General features: G+C 40.5%; 1 pseudogene; it reads left to right on the top strand.

Annotated features, from left to right (window-relative positions):
* Positions 1 to 11,711: 11,711 nt before the first annotated feature.
* Positions 11,712 to 15,323, top strand: LOC122226032 (annotated as a pseudogene).
* Positions 15,324 to 16,013: the final 690 nt, after the last annotated feature.

Raw genomic sequence — 16,013 nt, 5'->3', positions numbered from 1 at the left:
AAAGTGTGGATCTCTATAGCTCAGTGGCTGCAAAGCAGAAAATGAAGATTGTAAAAACGTCACATAAAGAAAAAATGCACAGTGGATTCGTTTTGCGATGCCCATAATTCAGTAATGCCTTTAAGTAGCTAGAAGAAATATAATAAATGTTTTTCCACAACATTGATCATACTGTATCAGAGGAAATATTAGTGTGCAGGGAGCCATGATTATACTGGTAGTAATTCTCGGTGCAGAAAACTAGTAGAAGATGGGACCCTTTATAGGCCGAACTTTTATTGGCTGCAGTTATTTACCTTTAAGAATACGCCTAATACATTGTCCTATGGCTAAATATTTTTGTGAAAATTCAAACCAGCACTATCAGTAAATCAGAAATCCTGCCACCATTTTATAGAATTTATATATATATTTTCCTGCAGACGCTCTGATATGTTCCAGAATACAAGACCAGCCAATTGACCATGTAAAAATTCTGGAATGTCTGTAAAACAGATCCTTTTCTGTATTCTCAACCCGGATAGGAGCAGACAGGTTTATGGCATGTGATTCCACCCAAATGCCACCTGTATATATATAAAACATCTCTCTAAAGAAATTAAATGGATTATTAGATTATATACTGCAGTAAAACTATACCCAAAGCTATAAGCAAGGAAAGGGTATGCATGTCATGTAACTATGTAACTGCTTTTTTTTTTTTTTTTTTTGTCCTGGAGAAAGCTTTGCAGGACGGGTTTTTTTCTTTAGGGAGAAAAGAAGGGAACGGACTCCTCATGCCAGCCTCTTGCTCCTCGGACTGGCAAGAGCTGGTAATGCGGTGGCTGAAGCAACCTTGGTGCAGGAAGCCCAGGCATGTTAAGGGAAAGTTCTACCTTCGCTCTGGAGGGACCCCGGACTTCACTGTAGAAACCATCAAACTGGGCTTCCTGGGAGCACAAAATAAGAGCCGGCCCCACCAGTTTCTCGCAGAACTCCAAGGGGAGGTGAGACCTGGGCACGCTAATTCTCCCTATGTCCCCCACGAAGCCCTGCTGTGAAAGTTTCTGGGAGAAGCAACAGGGCAGAGGAATCTCCAGGTGAAGACACCGGGAGAGTAGTGGTGGGAGCACGGCATTCTTTCTCTTCAGAATCTGGATAGGCCAGCATGCAGTTCAAAGGCCTTGGAAAAGCAAACAAACCTGGCTTAAGGCTGTAGATTTACCTGCTCTGTTTCAATGCACATCTCCCCTAACTCTCTCTGACACAAATGGGAATCATTTCCCAGACTTTCCTTGCAGAGACCATCCCCATTTCTTTGTCCTAGCGCTCTTTGCTTCGTGCAAATCACGGGTTTCACGCACACATGCTCCTTCGATGCAACAGTTTCTATGATGTTCCACCAAACAATGGGAGTGTATTAGCTAAAGGGCAACTGGCACGTTTTATGGAGTTATGTCTTGATTTTTTTTCGCTGGAGTTGGGTAGATATTTTGTCTGTTTTGTTTGATTTTTTTCCCCTTCCTCTAACAAGGAAGAAGTGAAAGAGGGCACTTTCAAGTTCTTCCCATCTTGACTTTAAAGAGGCAGCCAGTTGAAGAGAAAAACCCCAACACAAGGGAGTCTAAGATGGAGAAACAGCTTGCCACAAGATGACGGTTTCTCTGAAGGAGTGCCGCCTGGCAAGCTGGTAAGCAGTCACCTGATGTGCCCAGCATTGCTGTGGATGTAAATAATGTACAGGCTGAGGTGACCTAACAGGCTTCTGTCGAGTTCTTGCCCAGTATGGCAGAGGGGGTGCTTCATAAGCGGCATTGTTCTAGGTACTTCTAAGCAGCAGTGGCTCTTCTGGGATATTTTTAAATGAAAATTATTATTATTATTATTATTATTATTATTATTATTATTACTAATAGTCTTAGCTGCCTGCCAATTGAAAGAATGCAATTTAAAATGAAAAAAATTTTAGAGGCTAACAGCTCTTTGAATTCCCTCTTTAGATATTTTATCACATTAATGCACCCGTTACCAAAACTTATTAAAGATCAAAGGGTAGTCCTGTTCTCTCTTCCCTCTTCTTCCTTCCTCTCTTTCTTCTTTGTCTTCCTTCCTTTCTCTCCATTCTTCCTGCTTCTTTCCGTCTTCCCTCCTTCCCTCCCTCCCTCCCTCCGTCCTCCCCTCCCTTCCTTTCTTCCTTCCTTCCTTCCTTCCTTCCTTCCTTTTCCCCTTCTCTCCTTTATTTTCCTTTCCTTTTATCCTCTTTCCTCTCCTTCTTTCTCTTCTTCAATGACTTGGAAAAAATCGTAATGAATTTCTTAGAGCAATTCTACAACAATGAAATTATTCAGGGTCACACATGCCTTCCCTGGAGTGTTTAACAATGGAGTCAAGCACAGCGTCCATTTTTGCTGGGTGTGCAGAATACGCAAAGTCTCATTTATCCTTGAAAAAATATTTAGGTGTGTTTAGGAGGGTCAGAGAGAGGCTTGGAGAGTAGACCTGCTATAATTTTAGTAAAATTAAAAAAGCAACAAAATAATAATGAAACAACCGACTTTGGAAACTACTTAGTAAATAAACAGTAAATTTAGCTTCACTGGAAATCTAGTCTGCATTATGGACTTACACTGTGACCAGAAAAAGACTGTAACAACATTTGACAATACAAAACATTTGATTATAATATGAAACATTTTATATTCTAAAATGAGACACACTTGTAATTATCTCTACAACCGCTGGATGTCACTGTTGCATACGTCTGGCTGTAAAAACTTTCCACTTAGGCAATCTGAAACGGATATTTTAAGGGCCGTTATGTTACCTCCTTGGCACTCTACGGTTTGATTGAGCACATGCTACCATGCTAAGACAACTCTCTTCTCCATTCAGTGCAGTCAGCCCAATTCTCAATTATGGCACTCTCCTGGGAATTCTTCTAATTTATACAGGATGAAATTCCCCAAACACAATTATCTTCTTCACTATACTTAAAAGGAATATGGTACTTTTATAATAGTTCCCAACATTGTATATTAATTATAACTAACACATTCTGGATACCAAATGGAGAGAAGTGAAAACATAACCATAAAATACCCTGGATTTATAAAGTGTCTTTTTTTCCCCCCTCAAAGAGCTTATAACAGTTTCATATCTATTTGCTCATCTGTCTTCCCAACATCCCTAGGGGGTTACCTGCTTTAATGCTTTTATGAGTCAAAGTTGACCTGTGAAATAAATTGAATGAAGTAATTATTTACACTGGCATCCCAGGAGTAAAGCAAAAGCAAACATTGGAAATGTGTTCCAGACAGCGAATTCTAGTTTGCAAAAGTAACTCACTAAAATTTTGGTGTTCTGGGTTTTTTTTTTTTTTTTGTCAATTACTTTTATAAGTCCTTAATTCATGAGCCCTTTAATTCTTCTTTTAAAAAGCTGTTTTAAAAAATCTGAGCCATCTAGTGTAGCTGACGTTATACAGAAATTAGATCTAGAGACTTTCCCAAACCTGAAAAAAAGCCTGGCTCAGGAGAAGTGCTAGACTAGGCTAGACCGATGGGGGCAGGGCTGAAGGGGGTGGGGGCGACAGATGAACCAATTGGAACAGTCCTTAGCTTTCTCTCTGGTTAGAAATGATCATGAACTTCAATTTTGCCATCTTGTTTCATCTCTTTCTTTTTCTTAAAACCTTGGAGTTGTCTCTAACTTCCTCTTTTGCCTTTGCACTGCAGCAGCCAGAGCTGTTCTTGGAGGACCATCGGTCTAGATCGTGTATGGGGGTTGGGGGTACTCTATGTTTTAGGGAACAAGCAGAGAGCTGTGTGCCTGACATCAACGGATGCTTTGATCCAAAATTTCAGTCATTGTTTCCACATTTAGGGGCTGGAATGAACATCAAAGAAGTGGGTGTACGGAATTTACTGAATGCCAAAGAAGTACAATAACATACAGAGGATATAAGCAAGTCCCAGTGGCAAAATTTGCTGCCAATTCTTGCACATAATAGAGGCCCTAAAATGACAGTCTATCTTTGACAAATGCATAATGATATCAGTGCCAAGGGAAGGAACTAGCATGCTGCAAGGTGAATAAAAGAGTTGGGAACAATTCAGTGGACTTACACATTTCCTTAGTGTGTTTTCACACAACAAGGAAAAGCAGATGACACAAACGCATTAGGTAATCATTGGACTGGGCTGCACACTCACCAGCAGTTTCAAACCGACCTGGCTCTTCTGGGATCCAGCTCTAAAGATGAAAATAAAATGTGATTAGAAATCATTCATCTTCTGGAGGGGGGAAAAAAAGGAACAAGAAAGTGAAAATAGCTTTCTTGTTCTGTCTTGGATAGTTCCAGTTTTAAAGCCCATATGTTGTTTGCTATAACTTCGCCTCCCAGGGCCAATGCATTCCAAACGCTTCAGCTAGTGCTCTGCACCGAGTAGTCTCGGAAGTTAGGGCTCATTTGTATCCACAGTCTTTGTTCAAATATGGATTAATTTTGGTTAATTTCAGTAGGTGCACATAAAGTAAAATGCATAGAACTGAAACCCCTGAAATCAGGCCGTTGCGTGATCATCTAAAAACCTACTTTTCAAGCTCTTTTAAGTTTTATTTTTGAAATAAAAACAATAAAATGACTGTAAAAAGTTTCCAAAAGCGTTGACATTATGAGCAATTGCTAACCAAGGCTATTCCCAGAATGATAGTGCAAATTTGGATATAATTCTGGAAAAGCTAACTGCCCTGCAGTGCCAGCTATAAATATTTCATTCAGGAGGTGATTTGAGAAGGGTCCTGCAGCATGTGGCTCTTGCCTCCAGGGCCACGTATCTTTGCAGATGCATATTGTGTTGCTGACACAGGGCTGGCATTGGAGGGCAAAGGCAGACTTTTGCCCTTAAGCTGTAATCCCTTGACTAATATGAAGACGAGTGTGTGAGACCTTCTGTAGGCTGCTTTAAACAGCCAGACCGCGTGTGGATGTTAGCGAAAGAAGTTCAGAGAAAGAAGTTCAGGTGGATGTTAGAGAAAGAAGTCTCAAAATGTCACAGTACGTGGCAAGTGCCTGCAGGGGTCATGAGCACAGTCCGGTAATGAATCGAGCGTGGGCAAGGCCAGGTGTGTGTGTTTATTTGAGACCCTCCTTGGTCGAGCAAGAGATGGTGCCAGTTGCAAACAGAACCAACATTTCTGTCCTTTGTGTTAAGCAGTCAGAGCACATTTGCTCATACACACCAAAACCATTTCCAACACAGCTCCCACAGGTCCTTGGTGCTTTTTACGAAATTTCTTCCAGTGGCCTTGCACTACCTAGCAAAGGAGTGCATGGAAGCATCCTGCTCTGTTTATTGTGCATATTAAGTAATTGCAATGATATTCACTGTTTCAGACTCCATAATGAAATAAATGGGTGCCCAGCAATATTAGAAAATGGACAAACAAGTGTTCAACCGGCCGGATGAACCATGGCTTTCTGGCATTAAAAGTGTAATATTTATGAGTTAATTTAATCATAGAAGAAACTATTGAGTAGGTGACTGAGTAAAATGATGACTGTGTATTATGCTTTTGCCACGCAGCTGGATAAACATATTCAACGGCAGACCTTGGCAAGAACTGCAAAGATGCTCTTGACAATGGCATGAATAAATATTAGGTGCTGCCTCACATTCACTGCATTTGAGATCTTGAGCAAAGCCAGATGAGTTTTAGCAGGGAAATGTAGAAGAAGCCACACATGCACGCTGGGATTATGTAAACATTGGAGTCTTTCTCTGCTGCATGGGAATGGCTCTAACATTCATTTTCGTCTACATCACTGACAGATTTTTTTTTTCTTATTATCTTTGCAGTTCTACAAGTGTACTTTAGCATTAAGACCCAGCTTTGGGGAAGCTTATGGCAGATTTTTCAACAACATACATGTGGGGAGAAAAGAAATACTTTGCCCAGGTTACCCAGAGCTGACCAAAAAAGATTTTATTTTGTAGTGACCCAACTCAACCTATATAGAACAGTAAATTGGAAAAATTCCTTTAGATTCCTTCTTGAGTTTCTTTAGAATATATGGCTTCTGATTCCAAGAAGGACCATATTTTGGAAAGATTTTGAAGAGAGGAGATTGGTAACATTAACAGTCAGTTGAAGAAGCATTTACATCCAGTGCAAAAAGAACCAGTGTGTAAGAGAGTGTTATGGAAATATGTCATTGTGAGTTTTTCCCTGTACAATTGTCATTTTACCAATAAAGGAAAGATCTTTTTCCCCAGATTTATTGAGATATAATTGATATATAACGTTGTATAGGTTTAAGGGCGTATGACATATTTGTTTGAGGTATTTATACGGGGAAATCACTATCATCGTGGCATCAGTGAACGCCTCCATCACTTCACGCGATTGCCATTTCTTTTTTTGTGGCAACAGCCTGTAAGGTCTACTCTCTAAGTAGCTTTCAGGTATATAATACGGTGTGGTTAACAATAATCACCAGGCTGAACATTAGATCCGTCCAAGCTTAGTCATCTTATAACTGCAAGTTTGTACCCTTTGACCAACATCTTTCCATTCCCCATGCACCAGCCCCTGGTAGCTACCATTCTACTCCCTGTGTCTGTAAGTTTGACTTTTTTTTTTTTTTTTTTTTTTTTAAGATTCTGCATTTGAGGGATACCATGCAGGATTTGTCTTTCTCTGTTTGATGTATCTCACTGAGCACAATGCCTTCAAGGTGCATCCATGTTTTTTGCAAAGGCAGGATTTCCTTCTTTCTCTTAGCTGAATGGTATTCCATTGTATACAGTATATACATATACCGCATCTTTATCCATTCATCCTTTGATGGACACTTGGAGTGTTTCCATGAGTTGGCTATAGTGAATAATGCTGCAGTGAACATGGGAGTGCAGGTATCTCTTCGAGACCCTATTTTCATTTCCTTTGAATATATACCCTGAAGCGGGATTGCTGATCATATGCAGTTCTATTTTTAATTTTTTAAGAAACCTCTATATTGTTTTCCATAGTGGCTGTATTCATTTACATTCCCACCAACAGTGCACAGAGGTTCCCTTTTTTCCACATTCTCACCAACACTTGTTATTTCTTGTCTTTTTGATGATTGCCACCTAAAGGTGAGAGGTGATAGCTCCTTGTAGTTTTGATTTGTATTTTCCTGATGATTAGTGCTATTGAGCGTCTTTTCCTGTACCTGTTGGCTATTTGTATATCTTCTTTGGAAAATATTCAGTTCCTTTGCCCATTTGAAATTGGATTTTTGTTTTGTTTTGTTTTGCTATTGAATTGCATGAGTTCTTTATGTATTTTGGATTTTAATCACTTACCAGATATATGATTTACAAATATTTTCTCCCATTTCCTAGGTTGCCTTCTTATTTTGTTGGTTGTTTCTCTTTCTGTGCAGAAACTTTTTAGTTTAATGAGTCCCACTATTAATTTTTGCATTTGTTGCTTATACTTTTGGTGTCATATCCAAAAAATTATTGCCACGACCAGTGTCAAGGAGATTTCCCCCATGCTTTCCTCTAGGAATTTTATGGTTTCCATTCTTCTGTTTAAGTCCTTAACTCATTTTGAATTAATCTTTGTGTATGGTATAAGATAGGGACCCAATTTCATTCTGTTGCATGTGACTATCTTAGTTTTCCCAGCACCACTTATTAAAGAGACTATCTTTCTGTATTGAGTATTGTTGGCTCCCTTGTCAAATATTAGTCAACTCTACATGCAAGGGGTTATTTCTGACTCTCTATTCTATTCCATTGGTCTATGTGTCTGTTTTCATGCAAGCACCATACTGTTTTGATTCCTATAGTTTTGTAATCTTGTTTGAAATCAGGAAGGGTGATGCCTTCAGCTTTGTTCTTCATTCTCAACATTACTTTGGCTATTCAGGATCTTTTATGGTTCCACATGAACTTTAGGATTTTTTTTTTTTATTTCTTGAAAAATGCCGATAGAATTTTGATAGGGTTTGCATTGGATTTATAGATGGCTCTGGGTAGTATGAACTTTGTCTCTTACAGGCAGCATATAGTTTGGTGTTTTGTTTTTTTTTAATCCACCCAGAAACTCTATGCCTTTTGATTGGAAAATTTAATCCATTTATGTTAGAGTACTTACTGATAGGTAAGGACTTACTATTGCTATCTTATTGTTTTCTGGATGCTTTGTAGTCCCACTGTTCCTTTCTACCCCTCTTGCTGCCTTTCCTTGTGAACTGATGGCTTTCCACAGCGGACTGCTTTGATTCCCTTCTCTTTATCTTTTGTGAATGTACTGGAGGTTTTTGCTTTCTGGTTACCTTGAGGCTTACATAAAATATCTTATAGATGTAATGGTCTATTTTATATTAACAACCAAATTTGGATTACATACAAAAACTACCCTTTTACTCCTCCCTTTTATGTTTCTGATATCACAACTTACCTCTTTTAATATTGTGTATTCATTGCCAAATTATTGTAGCTATAGTTATTTTTAACACTCTTGTCCTTTAAGACAATTTCTTACTAAGGTCTTTGCTTTTGATTTTCTGGAGCACACACACTGTCTCTAGAACAACAATAGAAGAACTTCGGTCTCTGGGCCATGTTGTTTGTGCCACAGACTTCAGCTTAAATCTGTGAATGCCCTTCACATTCCTTTTATTGTCCTTTTATTGTTTGAGTTGACGTAGCATTAAAATATTAGAACAGAATGCATCCAAGAGGTTAACAGAGCCGACAGGGGAAAAACACCTATGTAGGTGTGGGTATTCTGGATTCTAGTCTTAGTTGGTGTGTAACCCTGGGCAAGTCACTTTGCCTCTCTGTACCTCAGTTTTCAATCCATAAAATTATAGGAGTGCCTGGGTGGCTCAGACAGTTAAGCATCCAACTTCAGCTCAGGTCATGGTGTCACAGTTCCTGAGTTCAAGCCCCGCATCGGGCTCTGTGCTGACAGCTCAGAGCCTGAAGCCTGCATCGGATTCTGTCTCCCTCTCTCTGCCCCTCTCCGGCTTGCAATCTGTCTGTCTCTCTCTCTCAAAAATAAATACACATCAATCCATAAAATTGTAGGAATATTTTTTTCCCAGCTTTGAGTGTGATTAAGTAGATCATCTAAAGCATTGCTTGTTTTTGTTATTAAACCACAACGCATTTGGTTGAAACTGTCCTGTTCCAGAAAAGATCTCAGTTACACTCAGAGAAGTTAAAACGCAAATTTCAGACTACCATGGCTACAACTTATCCTTCCCAATATAACCAAGTGAAATATGGTGACCCTCAAGCTTAATTTTTTCTTATTTTCTTTTGAAGAAACTTCTAAAAAATCTTATTTTTAAAAGGAAATCCAGGGACACCTGGGTGACTCAGTCAGTTAAGCATCTGACTTTGGCACAGGTCATGATCTAACAGTTCATGAGTTCGAGCCCCGTGTCGGTTGAGGTGGAGCCCCACTTTGGGTGAGGTCGAACCCCGCTTCTCTCTCTCTCCCTCTCTTTCTCTGCTCCTCATGGGATTCTCTCTCTCTCCTCTCTCTATCTGCCCCTCCCTCACTTGTGTCTTCTAAATAAATAAATAAATAAATAAATAAATGGAAATCGAGCTCATCTCCCAACTACTTTGTCTTCCTGGTGACATTCTTAATTGGACTCATTCCACTTTGACATGCATTTAACAAATAAGTGACCAGAGTGCTTGACCCATGCAGTGTAGCTAGAAGTAGCAAGAGGGGGGTTTGGAGGTAAAATTGCCAAAAGTTGGTGATGGGTTGGGTTTGGGAAAGTGAGAGAGAATGAAGTATCAAAGATAACTCCCAGACTTATAGAGAAGTTGAGAGAAGAAACATTTATAGGAATAATAAAGAATTCAGTTTTGGATATATTAAATCCAGGGAAAGACCATAAGCGCAGCTATGATGGTAAAAGAGCACTGAGCTTAAGAGTTTATTTATTATTTCATTTTATTTTTTAAAGTAGGCTCCACACCCAACATTGGGCTTGAACACATGACCCCAAGATCAAAAGTCACATGTTCTACAGATTGAGCCAACCAGGCACCCAAAAGAATACTGAGCAGAACTTTCATTAAGGTGCTGGCTCTGCTCCAATATGTTTGACTGTGGGAACAAAGACTTATTCTTCCTGAGTTTTGGTGTCCTTATCTTTAAAATGGAGATATTAATATCCTTGTCATCTCTTGTTGGGAAGGTAAAAATGACAAGTAATCTTAAGTAATCTTTACACTCAGTGTGGGGCTTGAACTCATGACCTGAGATTAAGAGTTGCACATTCCAGTGACTGACCCAGCCAGACATCCCAACAAGTTTTTGAAGGCACTTTATATGGAATCATCCTACTTCTTATTACTACAGAGACATAAGAAATAACAAAAAAAATTCATTGGGACTTTCTGTCCTGGAAACATCCCCACTAAGTAACAGATATCCTTCTCTTCTTGTCTTTTCACTAATTCACCTTGTGTCTTTCACCCAGTTGCCTGGGAGGCTCTCTCTTTCTCTTCTCTATCTTCAGGAGGACGCCTACACCCGTGACCTCATCTTGAAGGGCACAGAGAGTTAATGTGGAGAAGAATCTCTTGAGATTCATGGTTCATTAGGGGCAGGAATCATGGCTTTGGAATGTTATGGGATTCCAACGAATATTAATTGATTGGGCTTTAGCATTACCATTTTCCCACTAGGTTTTAAATTGGTGGGAAGAAGGAGAGATTTTAGTCAGTTGGGAGAAAACATCTCCATGTATGTTCCTGTTGGTTTGGGAACATCCATTAACCCCACAAAGTCAAGCCTCAGCTCATGCCCAGAACCCAAGGAGGGATAAGGGCCATGGAAACATGAGGGAGGAGCTAATTTTTCCTCTACTTATGTTTCACCAGGGTGAACTCCTTGATCCCTTCCTACAAAGATGGACTGAAAATCTGTGTGTGATGAACATATTCTGACCACTCCAAACCCAAGCAGGGAATCTCGCTGCCCACAGCAGTGGGGTAGCCCTGGATGTAGCAGAGATTCCAGGAGAGGGCAGATGTAAGAGGCAAAGAAGGCTCATTCTCAAAGGGCAGATAGATTCTGCTTGTGAAATATGGGCTTCATAAAATGTGAACATTTATTAAACCTCAACATTGGGGCAAAGAGTACAGAAATATCTGAACTGTGCCTCAGTCTCATAACCTTTCTGGATGGGTGGGGAGAACTAGTAAATGAAAGACTGGGTACTAGATAATGTCTCTGTGCTGGGAAGCAAGTTTTGCTGTGTTGTTGTCTTTGCCTCTTACATGTATTTTTTGAATCTCTGTTTCCTGCCTGAGAATTTCCAAGTGCAACAACAAAAAAGTGAAAACATAGCTCAAACTATCCCCCTACTTTCCAAGATTGGATGCTATTTCTGCATTAACATTTTTTTCCAGCTGAGCTCTATGATGAATATCTGAACACAAACTTCCTATTTATTGGAGTTATTACTGGATATTATTGTTCTATTCTTTGATTAGTGTCTCTAGTATATTTGTCGTGATGTCTTAACATATTCAAATAAGGGGTCAGTCATTAGCAAATTTTCAGGGCTGTGTAAGGAATCACTGTAAACAGACGCGACGCTACGCTTCCCAGTGTATGTGTGTCGACATGCATATACATCACTCCAAAGAGAGGCACCACTCGTCATTTGGTATATGTAAGGTATTTAGAACGGTAGCGGCATCATGGTTAAGTCCTATGTAAGTCTTGGCCACTGCTGCTTCTATTGCTACCATTACTACACTCTTACTCTTGGAAAGGCTAAGTGTTATCCTGCGACCAGGGGTCAGTTGGACTGGTTTCATGAGATCTACCAACCCTTGGTGTGGACCTAACCCATGTGCAGATTTGACTTTTGCTTCTCATCTATGAGTGGCCCTTTGACCCTTCAGAAGACCGTCTTTCTGGGTCCACATTTTTGCCATTGGCTGCCTCTTGGGAACTGTCAGAGTGTCACAGGGAAGCTTTGGGATGTAGCATGCATGGGGGCCATCACTCTAAGGCAGTGCTTCTCAGATTATGTATGGTGAAAGGTAAGTTTTGTTGTTGTTGTTGCTGTCGTTGTTGTTTTTAAATTTCCAATCTGCCACAGCCTGATATTTTTTAAGGTGCAATAAAAATAAGTTAAAATGGAATATAAAACCAATACACACAAAATTCAAGTCCCATTTTTTATTAGATTCAACAGACGTAACCTCCTCCTGCCAAATGTCTCTCCACATTTGAAATGCTTCCTCTCGATGCTGTGTTTGTCTCATCTCTGAACAGTAACCAAGATTACAATAGCAGGCCTCGTTTTGAACAGCAATATCTTAAAGGACAGTGAGGAACCCCAAAGGCCTGTCATTTTGTGGAGGTCAGAGGCCTCTCACCACAGTCGAGGACGTTGGCGGTCACCAGGCCTCAGGCCTCAGCTTCCCTGGTGTGAAGCTGGTGTGCAGAAGGTGACTGAGAGGCCATGAAGGAAAACTGTGTTCTCCTGGGTGCTGGCCATTCTCTCAGCTTGGAATGTATGCACAGTGAAGCAGTAGGCTGTTGAGTGCAGATGCACAGGTGTGGAAACAGTTTGTGATAGGCAGGTTTATGGCATATGAACACATTGTATGATATACTGTAATCAACTATATAAACAATTTTAAAATTGTCTCTACTTCATATTTCCAGCATTTGGTTTTGTTAATCATATGTCTTCCTGACAGCAATTAAATAACCTTGAGAGAAAACGTGCACCTGCTGTCTCCCCTGGGGAAGCTACATCTCTTTTGTGAATGACATAAGTTCTCTATAAAGCATAACTGAAGATCGAATTGAATTTGGAGATATGTCTCCTTTCTCTCTTGTTTTATCTCTAGTTGAGTTGGAGGGCATGGTTTAATAGAGCTGATCTTTTTCTGGATCCCTATTCTAAGATTCTACTTAAACCAAAACATTTCATTGAGGGGCTAATTGGAGACAAGATCTAAATGAGGTTGAGGTGGGTATGGCAGAGAGGAGGTCCCATGGTCGCCTCCTTGGCCTTCACTCCCAACCTCTCTTCCTCAAGGCTCCCGGTTCTTCTGGATTTCCTTCTATGAACACTATACTGGTCCTGTTTTCCTTCAAACAAAGCAACATAACAAAGCATTTGTTTTGCTTGGGTCAGGTTCCACACAAGATCCATTCATTAGGATTGTTGAATTAAGTATCTCCTAATTGAGGGCTGCCTGGGTGGCTCAACAGATGCTTAAGCATCTGACTCTTGATTTTGGTCAGAAGATTGAGCCCTGTGTAAGGTTTTGTGCTGCATGTGCAGCCTGCTTAAAATTCTCCCCCTCCCTCCCCAACTTGTGTGCACTCTCTGTCTCGCTCTTACAAAAATTTTTTATTTTACCGTCTTGTACTGCTGGTGGGAATGCAAACTGGTGCACCCACTCTGGAGAACAGTATGAAGATTCCTCAAAAAACTAAAAATAGAACACCCTGAAATCCAGTAATTGCACTGTTACTATTTACCCAAAGGATGCAAAAGTAGAGATTCATAGGGGTACAGGCACCCCAATGTTTATAGCACATTGTCAATAATAGCCCAACTATGGAGAGAACCCAAATGTCCAATGACTAATTAAGAGATAAACAAATTGTGAGACACACACACACACACACACACACACACACACACAGTGGAATATTACTCAGCCATAAAAAAGAACAAAATCTTGCCATTTACAATGATGTGGATGGTGCTAGAGTGCATTATGCTAAGTGAAATAAGTTGGTCACAGAAAGACAAATACCCTATAACTTCACTCTTATGTGGAATTTAAGAAACAAAACAGATGAACATATAGGAAGATGGGGAGAAATGAGAGGGAACAAACCACAAGAGACTCTTAATGATAGAAAACAAAGTGAAGGTTTCTGGAGGGGAGGCAGGTGGGGGGATGGGCTAGATAGTTGAAGGGCATTAAGGAGGACACTTGTTAATGGTGAGCACTGGGTGTTGCATGTAAGTGACAAATCACTGAATTCTACTTCTGAAACCAATGTTGCACTGTATGTTAACTAACTAAAATTTAAATTAAAAAAGAAATAAAAAAGAAAAGAAAATTAAAAAAAAAGTCTCTCTGAGTTTTTTGACAGGTATCAGGGCTCCGGGGAGGAGGTCATAGGCCGGGTGGGCACTGACTGGGAGCTCAGTGCAGCCGCGCTGCTGTGCCCTGAACTGGCTGAATCTTGACTCTGGATTTGTTCTGCGAAGCAAAGTTCGGGGAGTTAGTACCCTGGGGGTGTGTTCTCGAAGCTGGCCTGGAGCAACAAGTGGTACTGGTGGCACCAGATGGGGGAGCAGCAGCCCCAGTACCAGCACCTCAGGACAGACAACTACCAGCCCAGCTGTAGCCACGTGGACTTGGGACCACCATTCCCCGCACACCTCTTCCACCCTGATGAGTGGGCTGACTTCTCCAAGCCATGTGGCCAGTAGGAAGTCCTGACCATGGAGCATCACAAAGGTTTCACAAACTGGCCAAGGCCTGTGTCTTGCAGCTGGAGCTCCCAGGATCTGGAACCCCATCCCCATCGTATTCTGCTGAGTTGATGAATTGGGAACAGATGTCCAGAAGAGGAACATAAGCCATGGAGTCTTTCACTCACTCTCAGAATGGTTCCATCCCCTCTATCTCTTTTGTAAGAAAAATGGCTTCAGAACACAGCGTTTTGTCAGGGTGAAAAAGATGCCAGAGCTATTTGACCTTATTTTTAACCTGTTGGTCTGATGGAGAATGAGAATACCCTAATACTTATCGCAACTCTACAAATTTTCTTTCTTGGCTCTTCGATGATAGCCCTGTCAAGGATGAAGGTAAATGATCCATGGGGTTGGAAATGCTCCTGTTACCATGGATGTTACTACAACGGTCAGGACAAATTCAAGCCAGGAAGGTTACTAGATCACAAATAGGAGATGTGCACCACCATCCACAAGGCATCCTGGAATTATCATCGTGATGGGGCCATGTCTTTATATTATAAGTGAATTGGAAACCATTTCAGCACTGGTTTAGACAGTAGGTTTGGGAAGCAACTATCTTCTCAATGATGAACCAACTAAAGGTGGACTGATCATTCCAATCTTCCAAGAAAGGCTTCTTGCTGCAATATTCATTTATTAGCCATCAAAGGGGAGGCTATTTATGCATCTAAACCCTGGAGGGCGCAATCAGAAAAGAACACAGTATACCTTAAAAGGATCATCTATGTATGCCATTTTACTGCACTGGTCAAAAAATGGAGTCTGAAAGCTTCAATCCCTCAAGTAATCAAGATAGATTACAAAATTAAGGGTGTTGGGAATCCAAGAAGATCTGGAGTGGTCCACAGATCTGTATAAAGTTTTCCTCATTTTTCTGACCTCACCATCTGCTCTCCCAGTTGAGTTTGAAGCTGATTATTGGAGTTCAAGAGGAAAGGGACACTGCCTGCTGTTTGCTGCTTTGATTTTCCTTGTATAGCACCATAATTGTAATAAACTAACTTTTCTTCCCTCTCCAGAGATGGCTTTTCCAACACATTGTAATCAAAGGAACTGAGAGCATTAGATTGATGTCTCAATGGACCAAGTATCTGAGCTCCTCACTCTGGGTGGCAAAAGAAAGGACTGAACAATTAAGCTCTGAGTTTATCCATTCCTACTTCTGGAAATTATCTGAATGGAAACTGCTCTCTATTTTCTTGCTTACTTGATGACTTTAGTTAAAGAATAAGCCAAGTCACCCTGTTGCCAATGAGAGGGGACAGAAAGAGTTTGGAAAGCTCCACCATACGCTATTTATTTAGCATCAACTGTCACCAAACTCTTTCCCCTCATCCCAAGTGTGGAAGAGCCTGGAGGGGAAGGAAAAGGCTTCTAGGCTGCTTATGTTCGATCTTTAGAAGTTTCTAAAGAAAACTAGTAGCTCTGAATTTCAGTCTGTTTACAGGGATACTATTTTAAAAACTGGATGTGATTC

Source organism: Panthera leo, chromosome C1, assembly GCF_018350215.1.
Source record: "Panthera leo isolate Ple1 chromosome C1, P.leo_Ple1_pat1.1, whole genome shotgun sequence".
In the NCBI taxonomy this organism is placed as follows: Eukaryota; Metazoa; Chordata; class Mammalia; order Carnivora; family Felidae; genus Panthera; species Panthera leo.
Note: the sequence above shows the minus strand (reverse complement) of the source record. Positions and strands in the feature narration are given on the sequence as shown.